Source organism: Phyllobates terribilis, unplaced genomic scaffold (assembly GCF_046119375.1).
Source record: "Phyllobates terribilis strain yellow unplaced genomic scaffold, ASM4611937v1 Scaffold_1__5_contigs__length_1240528914, whole genome shotgun sequence".
In the NCBI taxonomy this organism is placed as follows: domain Eukaryota; kingdom Metazoa; phylum Chordata; class Amphibia; order Anura; family Dendrobatidae; genus Phyllobates; species Phyllobates terribilis.
In genome coordinates this window covers 48944239-48960351 of record NW_027362761.1, presented here as the reverse complement: position 1 = coordinate 48960351, position 16113 = coordinate 48944239, and positions in this window count along the sequence as shown.

The window sequence follows — 16113 nt, the reverse complement described above, 5'->3', positions numbered from 1 at the left end:
CGGAGGAATTCTGTTCGGAGTTCCGTAGGTGGGCCACGGACACCCAGTGGAATGACCCGGCTCTTAGGAGCCAGTTTTGTCATGGTTTATCCGACAAATTGCAGGATGTGTTGGCACAGTATGACTCTCCCGTGTCTCTGGAAGCCGCTATGGCCCTCGCTATTCGCGTGGACAGACGGCTTCGGGAGAGGTGCGGGATAACTCTACCCCCTGTGATGACTCCCCCTCCTACAAGGTCCCCTCATATGGTGGTTCCCCTGGTCAGTCCAGAGGAGCCTATGCAATTAGGAGGGACATCATTTCGGGGGAGGGGACCGGTGGTGCGCCATAAGGCAGGAAGGTGTTTCTTCTGCGGGAGAAAGGGACATTTTATTGGGGGGTGTCCATCCCGTCCCTTGCAGAGTGAAGAGTCATCGGAAAACTGTTGATCCCAGGTTGTGTGGTGGACGGCAATCTGGGAGTAGGTATTTCGTCCCTAGGTTCGTCTCAGTTTCTCGTACCGGCGGAGGTGGTGGTGGGTACGAGAACTGAGAGGATATCTGTTCTTCTGGATAGTGGGGCCGGGGCTAATCTGGTTGATGCTCGGTTTGCCCGGGTTCAAGGTATGCGGTTGAGTGAGTTGGCTAAACCCATCCCCATATTCTCGATCGATGCCAGGCCTCTCGGGCAGGGAAGTTTTTTGCAAGTTGTGCATGACGTAAAACTTCAAGTGGGGGCAATACATAAAGAACTGTTGTCTTGCTACGTGTTGGAGGGTCTTCCCACTCCTATTGTGTTGGGCCTTCCTTGGTTAGCTAAGCATAACCCGGTTATTAATTGGCAAACCAGGGAGATAAGCCAATGGAGTAAATTCTGTAATAAAAACTGCATGAACACGGTCATTGGTGCGGTTACTCCTTGGGTCTTACCTCCATTTCTGGCGGACTTTGAGGATGTATTCTCAGAGAAAGGGTGTCAGGAACTACCTCCTCATCGCGTGTATGACTGTTCTGTAAAACTGCTCCCTGAGGCCAAGTTACCTAAAGCTAGGTTGTATAACCTTTCTGGTCCTGAGAGGCAGGCCATGAAGGATTATATCTCAGAAAGTCTGGCTAAGGGGCATATTAGACCTTCATCTTCACCGGTGGCTGCGGGGTTCTTCTTTGTTAAGAAGAAAGATGGAGGCCTACGCCCTTGCCTGGATTTCCGTGAACTTAATCGGATTACGGTCCGAGATCCGTATCCGCTCCCACTTATTCCCGATCTCTTTAATCAGATCGTGGGCGCCAAATGGTTTTCTAAGTTGGATCTCAGGGGGGCGTACAATCTGATTAGGATGAAGGAGGGGGATGAGTGGAAGACGGCGTTTAACACTCCGGAGGGGCATTATGAGAACCTTGTCATGCCATTCGGTCTGACTAATGCCCCGGCGGTGTTCCAACACTTTGTTAATGACATTTTTCGCCGCTTGGTGGGACAGTTTGTTGTCATATATCTGGATGATATCCTAATTTACTCGCCGGATCTGGTGTCTCATCAGGAGCACGTTAGGCAGGTGTTACAGATCTTGCGGGATAATAAACTGTATGCCAAGTGGGAAAAGTGTGTGTTCGCCGTACAGGAACTTCAGTTTTTAGGCTTCCTGGTTTCAGCGTCCGGTTTTCGTATGGACCCTGGGAAAGTGCGGGCAGTTCTTGAGTGGGATCGGCCAGAGAATCTTAAGGCACTACAACGTTTCCTGGGGTTTGCTAATTATTACCGGAAGTTCATTCGTAATTTCTCGTCCATGGTTAAGCCTCTCACTGACATGACTAAAAAGGGGACGGATTTTTCTAGGTGGTCTGACAAGGCTTGTCAAGCATTCTCCTCTTTGAAAAAATGTTTTGCCTCGCCGCCCATACTCATTCAACCTGATGCGTCTCAGCCATTCATTGTAGAGGTAGACGCTTCCGAGGTAGGGGTGGGAGCAGTATTGTCACAGGGTTCGTCCCCTGGTAAGTGGCATCCGTGCGCCTTTTTCTCTAAAAAATTGTCGTCCGCTGAGAGGAATTACGATGTCGGCAATAGGGAACTCTTGGCCATTAAGTTAGCTTTTGAGGAGTGGCGCCATTTTCTGGAGGGGGCTGTTCATCCGGTCACCGTCATCACCGATCACAAGAACCTGCTATATCTGGAGTCCGCGAAACGTCTGAATCCCAGACAAGCTAGGTGGTCATTGTTTTTTACCAGGTTTAATTTTGTCGTTACATATCGTCCTGGGTCAAAAAATGTAAAGGCGGATGCCTTATCTCGTAGTTTCCCGGGGGCCGGGAATACGGACGACCTGATTCCTATCCTTCAGGAGGGGGTGGTGGTTTCGGCAGTATGCTCTGAGCTGGAGGAGGAGGTATTGGAGGCTCAGGGGGACGCCCCTGTTGGACCTCCAGGGAGATTGTTTGTTCCAGATCAGTTGCGACAAAAGGTGATCGAGGCACACCATAACTCAGTTTTTGCAGGACACCCGGGGAGTAAAGCTACTGTGGATCTCCTCTCGCGTCGGTTTTGGTGGCCTAATTTACATAAGGAGGTGGTAACTTTTGTCGCGTCCTGTGGGGTTTGTGCGCGCTCTAAGACCTCACATACCCGTCCGTCTGGGGCCCTCTTACCTTTGAAGATCCCGGAGCGTCCTTGGACTCATCTGTCTATGGACTTTATTACGGACCTCCCTCCGTCTTCGGGTAAAACGGTCATACTCGTTGTAGTGGACAGGTTCAGCAAGATGGCACATTTTATCGCTCTTCCGGCTCTCCCTAATGCTAAAACTCTTGCGCAGGTGTTCATTGGGGAGATTGTGAGGCTTCACGGGGTACCCTCCGAGGTGGTGTCTGATCGGGGGTCTCAGTTTGTGTCTAAGTTCTGGAAGGCGTTTTGTGCACGGCGGGGGATGCAGTTGTCATTCTCATCGGCTTTTCATCCTCAGACCAATGGTCAGACGGAACGTATGAACCAGAGCTTGGAGACATATCTCCGGTGTTTTGTGTCAGAGAACCAGGAGGACTGGGCTTTTTTCTTACCTCTGGCAGAGTTTGCTCTTAATAATAGGCGGAGCGAGTCCACTGGTAAGTCCCCGTTTTTTGGGGCATATGGTTTTCACCCCCAGTTTTGTACTTTCAGTGGGGGGGGCTCTTCGGGGGTTCCTGAGGAGGAACGATTTTCCTCATCACTCGCTTCAGTATGGAGAGGGGTGCTGAAGAATCTGAATACTATGGGGAACCGATACAAACGTATGGCTGATAGGAGGAGAGTGTCTGGTCCGGACCTAAGTGTGAACGATCGGGTATGGTTGTCTACCAGGAATATAAAACTTAAGGTTCCCTCCTGGAAACTGGGTCCCAGGTTCATCGGGCCATACAGAATCAGTTCTATTATTAATCCGGTGGCATTCCGTCTTGACCTCCCCCCTACGTTTAAAATTCACAACGTGTTTCACAGATCATTGCTTAAGAGGTATGTGGCGCCGGTGGTACCGTCACTTTTACCTCCCCCTCCAGTGGTTGTCAATGGTAACTTGGAGTTCCAGGTATCGAGGGTCATTGATTCACGCTTTAATCGCCGGTCCCTTCAGTACCTGATTCATTGGAAGGGGTATGGTCCTGAGGAGAGGATGTGGGTTCCTGCGTCGGATATTAACGCAGACCGATTAGTTCGGGCCTTCCACACGACTCACCTGGATAAACCTGGCCCTGAGGGTCCGGAGGCCCCTCGTAGAAGGGGGGGTACTGTCACGGGTGTGTTGCCACGAAGATCGTCACGAGTACACAGCCTGACTTCTCGCAGCTGACTTGTTGGTGCTTTGTGTTTCTCGGCAGTGAGGGAGTTAATTCTCTCTCTCTCTCTGGGCTAGATGAGGTCCAGCCTCGCCCAGCTGCAATCAATACTTCTGTAGTGAGACTCCTTCATATACCTGCTGGTCTGTTTGGGAGGTGTCGGTGAAAGCATTTCATTCAGACTGACAGAGCGGATCGTGGTGTTTGGAGTTGCTGAGATAAGTGTATTTGGAAGTGTTTTTTCCCTTTCCTCGCTTTATCATTTATCTCCTTTCCCGTTGGTTTTCCCTCTGTTGTAGTTGAGAAGTTGTTTGTATGCAAGGTGGTTTTGGTTTTTCCCTTGTACTGTCTCGTTCGTCTAAATACTGTGTTTGGGCATATTATTTCTTGTTCCCTTTGGTTGTGATCGGGGTCCTTCTCAGGACTAGATTACTGAGGTGCAGGGATCTTCAGGAGGTAGGGGTTACGCTGGCGGCCTGGACCTCTGTACCTTTAACAGTACCTCCAGGTTGAGGGATTAGTCAGGGCCCCAGCTTAGGGTCAGCTTAGGCCCCCTACCTCCAGTATACAGAGACAGCGTGATAATTTTATACCATTGGGCAGTGAAGAAAAAATAATTACATTTTTACCACCAAAATTTTGTTTTAGCCCCACATTTTACATTTTCACTCTGTTAAATGGGTAAAAATGGCACCAATATGTGTCCCACAATTTCTGCTGAATGTAGAAATACCCCATATGTGGCGGTACAGTACTGTTTAGCCACACAGTGAGACTTGGGAGGGACAGAGTGCTATTTGCCACCTGGAGCACAGATTTTCCTAGAATAGTATGCAGACTCCATATACAGAGCATCAAGGACTAGAAGAGCAGAATCCCCCCTCCATGACCCCATTTTGGAAATTATACCCCTTTGGGAATAAGGGCTGTGGAGTCGCTAAGCCAAACCACCGACTCCGACTCCTCAATTTTCCTGACTTCAGACTGTGACTCCACGACTCCAACTCTGACTCCACAGCACTGCCTCACTATTGAGCATGTACATAAAGTGCAGGCTAAATCCTTAGATCAGGAACAGAACAGACATTTATTGGACATTTCATAACTTTCCCAAATTCTTATGAAAACATTTACAGCACATACTGAATTGTACTAATGAATCCAGTTTTTTATATGCTGTATTTTAGGAGTCGGACTCAGTCAATTTTATACCGACTCCAACTCCACCAAAATGGACACTGACTCCGACTCGACGACTCTGACTCCACAGCCCTGTTGGGAATTTATCTATAGATGTAGTGACAATTTTGACTCCATGGGTGTTTTCCAGAAACAAGCAGCAGTGGATGTTGCTGAGTGAAAATTGCAAATTCCCCTTGTAGTGACCAGTATATTGTAGTGATCAGTATGTTGTGCCCAGCTCGTGCTTCTGGAGACATGCACCCTTAAATTAGGTGAGCTCTCATCGCTACAGAAATGCCAGACATGTGGACGCTAACTGCGGTTTTGGCACACTGTGATGCTCAGAAGGGAGGGGCAAAAGATAGGAAAGACAACCCTCTTCCCTGAGGAAGTGGCAGTGTAGCCACGAAACGCGTAGGCCAAGTAATAAAGAAAGTTTTTGTTTATCATTAACCCTTGTGTGTCTCTGGACCAGCGCGGAGGATCAGCCCGGTTTCTTATCTCCTCTCACAGAAGGGAGGGGGGCATTTGGACTTGTAAGGGCAGAATTTCCTGGATTTCTTTTGGGGGGTGAGGAGTAGTGATGAGCAGGTGTGCTTGCTACTGCTTGGTACTCGCCCGAGCTTCTCACTGTTAAAGATTCTCGGCGCTCGGCGAGTACTTCCTGGATGCTCGGGTGATAGCTCAAGTCTCTGCCCCGAATGTTTCACGCTGTTTAGACAGCGAATAAAAATGCGGGAATTGCCTGCCACTCACTGAAATGCTGCAGCCATGTTGGTTGTGGCGTTACAGTAATTGGCTGGTCGCATAACGTTATCTGGTCTATATCAGACCCGGTGACTCTATGCTCGTCACAGTCTACCCTTCAGACAGGCAGAGTAGGGAAAGGTGCTGCTGAGCTAGGGAGAGAATTGGTGGTTTATTTAGTTAGGTATAGGTATTCCAGAGCAATATTCAGTTGAAACCAGAAGTTTACATACACTATATAAAGACACATATGCATGTTTTTCTCAATATCTGAGATATCTGCAGTAAGTAATAAAAATGCCTTACAACATTCTCTCACTCTCATTATTCCGGCATTTGGCAAATATTAAAAATTATGGTAATCCTAATTGACCTAAAACGGGAAAGGTTTATTCTGATTTCATGTCAGATATTGAGAAAAACATGCATATGTGTCTTTTTATATAGTGAATGTAAACTTCTGATTTCAACTGTACATCTCAACTAACATTCCTTCTCAAGACTAATCCACATGCAAATTATTAATTCTGGTGATAGCAGGATTTAGGCAGGCAGAGTTTGTGGAGAGTGTATAGAGCAGAATAGGGTCCATTGCACGTTCTGTCTGCTGCTGTTACAGATATCCATAACCCTAGCTATTAGGGCTAATATTCTTTTTGCTCTTAATCCTGATTATTTGCTTAAAAAGCAATATAATACATCATTTTTACTGATCCATTTGCTTGTTAGCAGAATACAGCCAGATTTGGTTGATTTTATTCGCATTGCTGTATTGTGGAAGCAGAGAAACTTGTTCATCATCAGACGTGATCCAATATTAATGCGTTAATAATAGTGACATTTTTTGGAGTGTGCCAAATATTACACTCCATTTAAAGTCTGTCAGTTGTGTGTTGTTCAACCCATTCACACTTCATCGCTGACCAATACCATACTACAAGGCCACTGCCCAAAACCGTGCTCATCAGACGTGATCTGATATTACTACCGTAATAATCGTGACATTTTGGGGAGAGTGCCAAATATTATACTCCATTTAAAGTCTGCTAGTTGTGTGTTGTTCAATTTTCTCAAACTTGCTCGCTGACCAATACTATATTACAAGGCCACTGCCTAAACCGTGGTTATCAGACTTGATCTGATATTACTACCGTAATAATCGTGACATTTTAGGGAGAGTGCCAAATATTATACTCCATTTAAAGTCTGCCAGTTTTGTGTTGTTCAACCTATTCACAGTTGGTCGCTGACCAATACCATACTACAAGGCCACTGCCCAAAACCGTGGTCATCAGACGTGATCTGATATTTCTGACGTAATAATCGTGACATTTTGGGGAGCGTGCCAAATAGTACTCTCAATTTAAAGTCTGCCAATTGTGTTTTGTTCAACCTATTCAAACTTGGTCGCTGACCAATACCATACTACAAGGCCACTGCCTAAAACCGTGGTCATCAGACGTGATCCAATATTACTGCTGTAATAATCGGGACATTTTGGGGAGCGTGCCAAATATTACACTCTATTTAAATCTTACATGCATGCTGCTAGGTTCAGAAAGGGCAAGACGCGTTTCATGAATTCTTTGGAATCCTGGGGGAACCGTTACTCAGGGCGACCATAGGCAATAGCTTCTCTCAGGCACACGATAGATTCAATGGCTGACCAGACACATCTGACAAGAGTCTTTTTCAACAGTCTAACAGTGGAATTTAATCTGAAGCACGGCCAGTGCTATTCAGGGATATTACAGCAACAATCTTCATTACAGTACAGTCTGAGTTTCTTGAGCAACCGGCTCCAGTAACAATACAGTAGTTTCTTCACAAGGCACAGTATTACAGTCTCTTCAGTAGTATAATTCAGCATAGATTAGATCTCTTAGCAGCACACTTCTATGCATACACAACCACAGGCTTTTCCTTCACAAGGACACAATAGTACACATAATTCTTTATCCTGCATGGAGATGGAGGGGGGAGGGTTTGATGAGGGAGATGATCCATGTGACACAATTCCTTCCAGTCCATATCTTCCTGACCGATAATACTCTACACTGTTAGTTGAGGGAGTTTATTTGACCTGTGTTTAGTTTCTCTCCTGATCTGAGTCCTGTTCAGTTGCCTTCTGTCAGATACAGATAACACACCACCTTTCTCTTTGGTTTCAGCCAGATTACAATAACAAGTTCCCCACAATCCCCCTGGGGCTCTGCTGAAACACTCACTGTTTCCTGTGACTGTGTTAACCCCTCTAGTTGTTGGATGCTTCTGAAACACAACGCTTCCTGTCTCCTGAGCTTGTGTTATTTCTAACAGTTGCTGGATGCTTTTGAAGCAACAGCACAACTTCTGCATGTCACATAAAGTCTGCCAGTTGTGTGCCTTTAAACCTATTCACACTTGGTAGCTGACCAATACCATACTACAAGGCCACTGCCTAAAACCGTGGTCATCAGACGTCATGCAATATTACTGCCGTAATAATCGTGACATTTTTGGGAGCTTGCCAAATATTTCACTCCATTTAAAGTCTGCTACTTGTGTGTTGTTCAACCTATTCAAACTTGGTCGCTGACCAATACCATACTACAAGGCCACTGCCTAAAACCGTGGTCATCAGACGTGATTTCTACTCTATTTAAAATGGGCAAGGCGCGTGGCAAGGGACGTGGGAAGTGAACGTGATGATGATGCACGCAGAGGCCATGGCCGTGGGCAAGCTGAAATTGTGCCTGCGGAGCACAACAAGCACCCACGTAATGTTGCCCTGCCTTCCTGCCTCACTTTGTAGGGGACCGCGGAACACCACTATTGAAGCCAGAGCAGTGTGAAAAGGCTGTTGGCTGGATAGCAGATAATTCTTCCAGTCAATTTGCCACCAACCTGTCTTCCACACGGTCCAGTCTTAGTAGCCGTGAGTCTGGACCACATATTCCTCACCCTGATCCTCCTTCCTCACACCATGCTAAGTGCCCGTAGACAAGTGATCCCACACTTGGACACTCTGAAGAGTTGTTAATTTTTCCATTTATAGATTCGGGCCTCTCGTCCGGCCCGCTTCAAGTGGGGCAAGAGGAGATTGCATGTACCCAAATATTTGACCAGCCATGGTCACATGAAGGCGACAGTGGTAAAATGCAATTAGTGTTGCAAGAGGTGGATGATGATGATGAGACACAATTGCCAGCAAGTCAGGAGGAGACCCAGAGTGCGTATGTGTAAGATAACATGGTGGACGATGAAGTCACTGACCCAACCTTGCAAGGTGACACACAAAGCAAGGACAACAGCACAGAGGGCGAGGGAGGCATAGCACCACAACAGGCAGGGACAAGCAGTGGGATAGCCACAGACACAAGGCGGGCAACTGTTCCCCAAAACACCAACACAAAGGAAGTTGCCAGTCCAACTGTTAGGTCTTCCAGTGTCTGACTCTTTTTTAAAGACTGTCCAGATAACCCCAAAAAGGCCATTTGCAACATCTACACGTGTCCCAGAAAATTACCTGTGCCCTCAACAATGCAGTTACTGGAAAGGTCCACCTAACCAGGGACACATGAACAAGTGCTTGTGTCCAGGGACGGTACATCTCGCTGATGGCACACTGGGTTAATATAGTGGAAGTCGGGACCCAGTCGGACCCTGGGATGGAACACATCCTCCCGACGCCGAGGATTGCGGGCCCTGGGTAAATCAGGGTTGCCCCCACATTCTACAGCTCCTGTACCTCCTCCTCCTCTTCAGCCTCCATCTCTGATATGACCACATCAGTCGGCAGCTGGAAGCACTGCAGCACTACCTCGGCCAAGCTGCAACAAGCTGTGCTGAAGCTAATATGCTTAGGGAACAAACCGCACACTGCTGCAGAGTTGTTGACAGTTGTAACAGAGCAGGCAGATCTGTGGCTGTCACCGCTGAAGCTACTGCCAGGCATGGTCATGTGTGACAATGGCTGGAACCTGGTGGCGGCTCTGAGGTTAGGCAAGCTCGCACACGTACCATGCCTGGCCCATGTGCTCAACCTAGTGGTTCTACGGTTTCTCAACCTACCCGGATCTGCCTGAGCTGCTTGTGAAAGTATGCTACGTGTGTGCCCATTTCTAAAAGTCACCTACATCTTCCGCCGCCCTTGCCGTGCTTCAGCAGCATTTGCAGCTTCCAGCTCACCGACTGGTGTGCGATGTCACCACGTGTTGGAACTCCACGTTGCATATGTTGGGAATGATTTGTAAGCAGCAGAGGGCAGTTGTTGAGTACCAGCTTCAACACGCCCATCGGTATTCAGGTCAGTCTCCGCACATAAGAGCTGATGAGTGGGCATGGATGTCTGACATCTGTGCCATCCTCCAAAACTTTGAGGACTCCACCAAGGTCGTGAGCGGCGATGATTACCGTCACCATCCTGCTTCTCTGTCTACTGAAACGCTCGCTGCTCACAATGAAAGAGGAGGAATTGCAGGTGGAGCACGATGAGATGGAACAAGGAACTATACAGGGTGATGCCACTCAGCCTAGCCTCATCTCATCTCAATGCAGATTGATTGATAATGAGGAGGAGGAGGAACAGGAGCTGTTTTCATGCGTTCAGATGGTACTATCCACACAACAGTCATACGGATTGTTCAGCGTGGAAGGCCTGAGGAGAGGGAGAATGAGGAGGAGGACCAGAAGGAGGATGAGGAGGAAAATAGCAAGGACAGTCATCCTCTTGGTCAGGACAGGGAAGTCTTGGCTCTTGACATTCTGGCACGCATTGCTGACTTTATGTTCCGCTGCCTTTCCCATAACCCTCGCGTTGCATGCATTTTGGGCAACAGTAATTACTGGTTGGTCACATTTCTAGACCCATGCTACAAGGAGAACTTTCTATCTCTTCTTCACGTGGCAGAGAGGTCTAATAAAATGTTGCAGTACCAGAAGGCCCTTGTTAAGGAATTATTTGTTGGACAACCAAGGAGTACAGGTGAGGGAGACACAAATACAATGCAGCAGAGGCAGGAAACATGGTCAAAGGTGTGGGACAGTTTTCTCAGACCCTCCCAGCGCCCAGGCCCTGATGCATGGGGTACTCTGACAAGGAGGGAAAAGTTTTGGAAGATGCTGAAGGAGTACCTTGCCGACCATACCAACGTCCTCCGTGATTCCTCTGTGCCTTATAACTATTGGGTATCCAATCTGGACATGTGGCATGTGCCGCTAGCATTTTGTCAGAGCAGATTTTAATTTTTAATTCCAGGGGTATTATAACTGATAGGCGCATCCTCCTGTCGACTGAAAATGCTGACAGGCTGACTCCTATCAAAATGAACAAGGGCTGGATTGGGCCAGACTTCTCAACACCACTGGATGATAGCAGCGGAACATAAAGTCAAATCCAGTGGTTTTTTTGGGGGGGTCTATTCCCATGCACCTCTTCACACCCAGACATGGGTATATGCTTCCTGATTTAGTCTATTTTATGTCACCCTTCTCCTTCTCCTCATCCTCCACAACCATATCAACTGGGTGACCATCATGTAACACCCACATCATTTTTTTAAGGGTGTTTATGATGCCCGTATGAATTTTTTTTAGAGTCCTACCTCTAACATTCTATATGTTATACAGTATGTTCATGTATACCCCCCAGGGGTAAATGTTTTTCAGCCCATGCACTTAGTGCATTGGCATTACCACTATAGGAGACTCACTCCTTAATAATGGAAACAAAGTTTTTTAATGAGGCCCTCCTCTACGTCTCTTCAAAGGGGTATTGGAGTTCGTCCAAATTTTTGGCAGCCCTTGCAGTCACTGCATACACACTAATAGTATAGGAGACCCACTCCTTAATAATGGGAACAACAAAGCACAGCCGGCTGATGGCCCTCTACCAATAGGAAGGGCAACCTGATAGCCCTGTAAAAATAGGCTTTGTGAATTTCAGAGTTCCTCTTTCATAAATGAAACAGGATGTGTCTGATCATGTCTCACACACCACATGGCAAAATAAGGTAATAAAATGTTAAAATGACATTTACTGGTGAATGTATTTTTCACCATTGAAAGCAATACAAAAGTGCTGAAACACATCAAAAACGCTATGTGTGAACATAGCCAAAGATGTGGAGGAGCATTTTTGTTTTTGTTTATTTCACCTTATATACAAGTCATTACCCTGGAAAGAATGTTCCTTAACATTTTTCCAGGAAAATTCATTTTGGCTTCGTTTTGTATGTTTTATTGTGAGTCCGTAAAAGTGGTGTAATACTCTGACAACATTGTTCACAGCAGTGACCTAGGAGTCAGAGATGCTTCCAGGGGTCTTCCCCATGCTGTTCCCGTATCATTTGAGCACTGTTCCCATCGAATTGGCCAATTTTTAGGCCCTCTCCAGACCTCTGGGGGAGTGAGAGCGCCGGAAAAATGTTTGAGTTTCCCATTGACTTACATTGGGCTCGTTGTTCGGGTCAAGCACCCGAGCATTACGATTTGCTCGACCCGAGTAACGAGCACCCGAGCATTTTAGTGCTCGCTCATCAGTGCTTTTCCAGGGGCTTTGTGCTACAAGTAACTTGGAAGCACCCTATATTTCCATTGACAGATGACAGACCTGAGTGGGGGCTTTTTTTGTGTATTGATTTTAAGCTTTTGTTACTAACATTTTACATAACGCTGAGCACTTACATCAGAGATTCCATCTAAATCTCCAAGTGATGTGATTCAGATGAAACCCCCAAGGGATCCATTCACTATAATGAGGCAACAGAGTTACTGGACTTCGTCTGGCCTCTGTTCAGTGGTGTCCTTTTTTCTCCAGAGGTGCACAAAACTGTGGCATACTTTTATGCACGCCTAAAAACACAGACACCACCAGATCACAGGTCAGACGGCGTCCACAGTGCCTCCATCTACCTCGTTATAGGGAATCTTCCCTTGGGGATCCCATCTGAATCAGGTATTTTAGAGATTTACACGTAACCCTGGAGTGCAGGATAAATGTGCACCGAGCCTTACTGTGGGAGGCAGAATGAACAAATCAGCAGCAGGTGAAGAATTTTTGGGGGGGTCAGTACGATTACAGTGATACCACATTTATATCTTTTTTTACGTTTTGGTGGTTTTACTCGATAAAAACTATTTTATAGAAAAAAATATTATTTTTGCATCGCTTTATTCTGACAGCTATCACTTTTTAAATTTTTCTCCTGATTGAGCTGTATTTTGGCTTTTTTGCAGGACAAGATGACATTTTCAGCGGTACCATTTTTATTTACATTTGTCTTTTTGATCGCGTTTTATTTCGCTTTTAGTTCGGCGGCATGATGATAAAGCATAGTTTTTTGCCTCGTTTTTTTTTTATTTTTACAGTGTTCACTAAAGGGGGTAAACTAGTGGGACAGTTTCATTGGTCGGGTCATTCCATACGCGACGATGGGTATTTTTATTTTGTTTTTATTATTTTGTGATTTTTTTTAAATATTTTTACAATTTTTTTCCCTTTTTTTTTTTTACTTTTTTACTTTGTCCCACTATGGGGCTTTCACTTTTTGCAGACTAATCGCTTATAAAGTATAGCAATGCTATGCTTTACAAGCTGTCAGCACTGCAGTGACAGACAAACTTGCTACACCATGCTCTGAGCATGGTGTATCAGGTTTGCTAGCTCTGGTGACCCGGGTGACGTCATAAGAACGATCGGACCCCGTGATGATGTTGTGGGGGTGCCGATCGGAGGGCAGAGGGGGCTTCCTCCCTCTACTTGCTCTCTAAATGCTGCGATCAATATCGATCGCAGAATTTAGGGAGTTAGTGTTCCGGGAGCGGTGCAGGCACCACTCCTGGCACTGAGTGTGGGTGTCAGCAGTCAGAATCACGGCGGTGCGCAAAATCACCATGGCGTATCCATATGTTCAAGGTCAGTAAGTACCTATTGACCTGGATGTATGGATACGTCCAAGGTTGTAAAGAGGTTAATGACAAAAATATCTGTCACGAGAGATAATTCTGTCTCCTGCTAGGTATATCCATCATACAACCCCTGGCAAAAATTATGGAATCACCGGGCTTGGAGCATGTTCATTCAGTTGTTTAATGTGGTTTAAAAAAAGCAGATCACAGACATGGCACAAAACTAAAGTCATTTCAAATGGCAACTTTAGGGCTTTAAGAAACACTAAAAGAAATCAAGATTAAAAATGTGGTACTCAGTAAGGGTAATTTTTCTTCAGACCAAGCAGAGGGAAAAAATTATGGAATCACTCAATTCTGAGGAAAAAATTATGGAATCACCCTGTAAATTTTCATTTCCAAAGCGAACACCTGCGTCAAATTAGATCTGCTCGTTAGTCTGCATCTAAAAAGGAGTGATCACACCTTGGAGAGCTGTTGCACCAAGTGGACTGACATGAATCATGGCTCCAACACGAGAGATGTCAAATGAAACAAAAGAGAGGATTATCAAACTCTTAAAAGAAGGTAAATCATCATGCAATGTTGCAAAAGATGTTGGTTGTTCACAGTCAGCTGTGACTAAAATCTGGACCAAATACAAACAACATGGGAAGGTTGTTAAAGGCAAACATACTGGTAGACCAAGGAAGACATCAAAGCGTCAATACCGGAAACTTAAAGCAATATGTCTCCAAAACAGGAAATGCACAACAAACACAAATGAGGAACGAATGGGAGAACAGGAGTCAATGTTTGTGACCAAACTGTAAGAAAAGTAAATGGTATTTACATACAGAAAAGCTAGACATAAGCCATCATTAACACCTAAACAGAAAAAAACAAGGTTACAATGGGCTAAGGAAAAGCAATCGTGGACTGTGGATGACTGGATGAAAGTCATATTCAGTGATGAATAACGAATCTGCATTGGGCAAGGTGATGATGCTGGAACTTTTGTTTGGTGCCGTTCCAATGAGATTAATAAAGATGACTGCATGAAGAGAACATGCAAATTTACACAGTCATTGATGATATGGGGCTGCATGTCAGGTAAAGGCACTGGGGAGATGGCTGTCATTACATCTTCAATAAATGCCCAAGTTTACATTGATATTTTGGACAGTTTTCTTATCCCATCAATTGAAAGGATGTTTGGGGATGATGACATAATTTTTCAAGATGATAATGCATCCTGCCATAGAGCAAAAACTGAAAACATTCCTTGAAAGAAGACACATAAGGTCATTGTCATGGCCTGCAAATAGTCCGGATCTCAATCCAATTGAAAATCTTTGGTGGAAGTTGAAGAAAATGGTCCATGACAAGGCTCCAACCTGCAAAGCTGATCTGGCAACAGCAATCAGAGAAAGTTGGAGCCAGATTGATGAAGACTACTGTTTGTCACTCATTAAGTCCATGCCTCAGAGACTGCAAGCTGTTATTAAAGCCAGAGGTGGTGCAACAAAATACTAGTGATGTATTGCAGTGTTCTTTTGTGTGTTTGTTTTTCATGATTCCATATTTTTTTCCTCAGAATTGAGTGATTCCATAATTTTTTCCCTCTGCTTGGTCTGAAAAAAATTACCCTTACTGAGTACCACATTTTTTATCGTGATTTCTTTTAGGGTTTCTTAAAGCCCTACAGTTGCCATTTGAAATTACTTTAGTTTTGTGCCATGTCTGTGATCTGCTTTTTTAAAACAACATTAAACAACTGAATGAACATCCTCCGAGCCCGGTGATTCCATCACTTTTGCCAAGGGTTGTATATGGCTGCAGTCCAATGCCCATAGGTGGTTGTGCTGCCTCAATTGCCAGGATCAGACATAGCTCCAATGCCAGTACTTCAACTCTGTGGTCAATAGTAACTCAAGCATCTAGGTGTTTGATGGAGGGGAAGGGCTGATTTTGTCTAGCCATCAGCACTCTGCCTCATTGTTGTGGATTGTCAATGGGTTACTGCCGGGGGCCTAACATTGACCTTCAGATCTGTCATTCAATTTTTGAATAAAAACTTCAGCTCATCCTGGAAAACAAGAAGTCCTCATATGGATATGTCAACAGAAAATTAAAAAAAAGTTCTTTGCTAATGCAGTAACACAAACTTGACTTTTATTTTTTATAAAAAACATGCTTTATTGTGGAATAGTACTAAAACAAAATAAACCCAAATATTTGGTATTGACACTCAGAAAGCAATATACAGTGGGTACGGAAAGTATTCAGACCCCTTTAAATTTTTCACTCTTTGTTTCATTGCAGCCATTTGGTAAATTCTAAAAAGTTGATTTTTTTCTCATTAAAGTACACTCTGCACCCCATCTTGACTGAAAAAAAAACAAAAATGTAGAAATTTTTGCAAATTTATTAAAAAAGAAAAACTGAAATATCACATGGTCATAAGTATTCAGACCCTTTGCTCAGTATTGAGTAGAAGCACCCTTTTGAGCTAGTACAGCCGTGTTGG